This window comes from Elephantulus edwardii, unplaced genomic scaffold (assembly GCF_000299155.1).
Source record: "Elephantulus edwardii isolate Elephantulus edwardi_28Jun2011 unplaced genomic scaffold, EleEdw1.0 scaffold00019, whole genome shotgun sequence".
Lineage (NCBI taxonomy): Eukaryota > Metazoa > Chordata > Mammalia > Macroscelidea > Macroscelididae > Elephantulus > Elephantulus edwardii.
Window position 1 is genome coordinate 16294845 of NW_006399769.1, and position 3866 is coordinate 16298710.

Sequence of the window (3866 nt, forward strand, 5' to 3'; positions counted from 1 at the left end):
TGTTGTTGAGGTGGTCCAGGAGCACCTCAACAACATAGAACAACAAAAACAGGATTGAAAACTATTGTATGTGGTTAGTATTAGCTCCAGATTCACTATTTAACAGCTTTAGCTTGCTTGGACCCACAGTCAACACTTATTTTTGTCCAAGCAAATAGGAGATCAAATGACAAATTGCATTGTGCAAGACTGCTGTCAGGGACCTCTCCAGAGTACTGAGGAACAACAATATCAGCCCTAAGACTAATGTGCACCTGATTCAAGCCATGTTCTTTGTAAATACTTGCTGTGAATCAGGGAGCTGAACAATGAATGATGGAAGAATTGATGCCTTTGTGTTATGGTGCTGGAGAAGAGTATTGAACATACCATGGAGTACCAAGAAAACAAACAGGTCTGTCCTGAAGAGGGTGAAACCAGGCTGCTTCTTGGAGACAAGGATTTTGAAGCTTCCTCTCACATACTTTGGGCATGTTGCAAGGAGGGCCCAGTCCTTCAAGAAGGACATCATTCTTGGAAAGGTAGAACAACAGCTCAAGAGAGAAAGACCCCAGGTGAGAACGATGGATACAATAATTGGGAGACAGTGAGATTAGGATATAGGACAGGCTTCAGAGCTATGGTGCTTAGGTCGCTATGAGTCACAAGCACATAACCACAGCCACCACTTACCAACATTTAAATGTCATCCAGAGAATTCCAGGCTGTACCATTGGGTTCTCTAGATCACTTTGATCCTTTCTTGAGTCAAGTAACACCATGCTTTAGTGTCTATCCTTTCTATAAAAAAAAAAGGGCAGAAATGGCAATTTATCTTAGTGTACCAGTAGGGGTTGCTGTGCTAAAAGAAAAAACACTCATCTGAAAAATATGACAAGTCTTATTTTATTCTGGAAATTTGAAGTCATTTTTATCAGCAGAGAGAGTTCTGGTGGCCAGGTCTGTAGGGAGATGCACAAGCATTTTGCCTCTGAAGTTGGAATCCTCCAGAGGCTCCTCAGGAAAACAATGAGCAATTTCTTTCCCTGCAGTTACAGTCTCAGAAACCTGGAAGAGGGTCAGCTAGAATCGGTTCCAGTTCCACAGTGGTGAATGAGTTATCAAAAGAACTAATGTGGGAACTCTGGTGGCCTAGTGGCAAGAAACTGCACTGCAATCCTGAAGGCATGTGGTTCAAAACCACCAGATGCTCTGCTGGAGAAGGAGGGGCAATCTCTTCCTTCGCCAGTCGGATCTAATTCAACGGATCTAACAACAACAAAACAAAACCAAAAAAAAAGAACTAGTGCCCACCACTAAGGCAACTCTAGGCATGGCCTCTGAACATAATTATTATTATTTCAAAGCATCCAAACTTGTATTTATTAAACCTTTTTTTAGTAGTTTTGGTACAATAATTTGTTTATATTGTGTTTCATTCATGTATATTGTTTTGGAGGGTTTTTTCACCCCCCCCCTCCATCCATCAAACTCTGTTACGGTGTGATTTTCCCCCTTCCCCATCCTCAGCCTCCCTCTCTTTAGATATCCATGCACATCCTTCTGTTCTTTAAAGCTATATTGTTATTAGGTGCATTTATAATTATGTCTTTTTGTGTTGACATTTTTAATCATTATGAAACATTGCCTAGAGCAATATTTCTTGTATTAATAACTGTTTTGTCTGCCAGAAACAGCTACCCGCTTTATTGGAATACTGTTGATATGGCATATCTTTCATGTTCATTTATTTTCAAATTTTGGTATCTGAACCTCTATACAGTTGGTTGGATCTTATGTTTTAATCAAGTATGACAGGCATTCTTTTGACTGGAGTGTTTGGATGAGTCAGTCACATTTTTTTTAACTTATTATTAATTTCATTGAAAATTTACAGAAACTTTAGATTTCCATTCATTCATTGTTGCACTTTTCTCCCCTCCCAACCCTCCCCCCCAGTACACTACCCTTTTGGAAAAGTAAAAGAAAAAAAAAATTATTTCATTGTTTTACAATCCCTCCCCCCAGGTCCACGCCACTATGCAGCCTTTGCTCTGCACTCCTGTCATGACAAAAATACCTAATCACATATCCCTTTTAAACAGTTTTCTCCCTCATCTCTTTCAATGCAGTATACATATTTAACCCATCTTTCTCAGTCTACCCCCAACCCTGAGGTCAGTCCTGTTTTACAACAGTGGCAGTATTTGTCCTTTTGTGACTGAGATACTTCACTCAGAATAATGCCGTCCAGGGTCACCCATTTTGTACATTATTGCATGAATTCCTTGTTTTTCAATGCAGCATAGTATTCCAGTGTGTGAATGTACCACAGCTTCTCTATCCATTCATTTGTTGATGGACACATAGGTTGTTTCCAACTCCTTGCTATTGTGAACAAAGCCACAATAAACATGGGTGTGCATATATCTCCTTGGATGTCACTTATGGTCTCTTTGGGGTATATTCCCAGTAGTGGAATTGCTGAGTCAACTGGTATCTCTATTTGCAACTTTTTGAGAAAGCGCCATACCGCCTTCCACAGTGGTTGCACCATTTTACACTCCCACCAACAGTGAATAAGGGTTCCAGTTTCTCCACAACCTCGCCAGCATTTGTTGGTTGCGGTTCTCGTTAAATTTTGCTATTCTGACTGGGGTGAGATGATATCTCATAGTTGTTTTGATTTGCATCTCTCTTAGAGCTAGGGATTTTGAACATTTCTTCATGTTCTTGTTAGCCATCTGAATGTTTTCTTTGGTGAAGTGTCTGTTCACATCCTGTGCCCATTTTTCTATTGGATTATTTATCTTTATCTTGTGGTGGAGTCAGTCAAATTTAATGGCATTATTCATATGATTGGATTCACATTTCCCATTTTGTTTTCTCTATTTATCTGGTCTTTTTTATTTCTTGTGTATGAAAGTTCCATTCTCTCCACACTCTTGCTGGCATTTTTTTCTGTCATACTGAGTTTTTTTATTGTTCCTGGGGTGGAATGATACCTCGTTGTTTTAATTGCTGTTTCTCCTTATTTCCTGCCTGCTCATACCAAAGGTGATACTTGTGGATCCAAGCAAGATGAAGCTGTTGAGTCTCAATTTCCTCTCCATACATCATGACATTGGTAAGAATCTTCATTTTCCTGACATTGAGATGCAGTCCATACCAAAGGCTGCATTTTTTTTATCTTCTGCAGCAAATGCTTCAAACCCTCCTTACTTTCAGCAAGCAAGGTTGTGTCATCTGCATAACACAGATTATTGATGAGTCTCCCTCCCATCCTGATGCCACACTCCTCATAGAGTCTAGCTTCTTGGGTAATTAGCTCAGCATAGAGACTGAATAAATATGGAGAGAGATACAACCCTGGCACATTCCCTTCCTAATTGTAAACCACGCAGTGCTCCACTGCTCTGTTCACGCAACAGCCTCCTGATCCAGGTATAAGGTTCTGCATGAGCACAATTAAGTGCTCTGGAATTTCCATTCTTCTCGATGTCAGCCACAACTTGTTGTGATCCACACTGTCAAAGGCCTTTGGCTTCTTGATGCTCTAGTCTCTTCTAAAATCTATTTTGATCTTTTCTTTCTCCTCTGTTTATGTAATGACCTTTTGTGCTCTACAGAGATGGTATCCTTGATCTTAATTCCATACTTTAGCTAATCTTCAATCATTAATGTTCACTGCATCAAACCTATTCTTGAGTTCATTTTTAAATTCCAGTTGGACAGACTTAAGGTCATATTTGGGGGTGTTAGGTTTGGTTTTTTCCCATGTTAGCTCAGCCTTTATTATTTTTTTTATTAAATTTTATTAGTTTTAATGAACATTTACAGGGATTTTGGGTTTTCATTCCTTCATTGCTGCACCATTCTCTCTACCC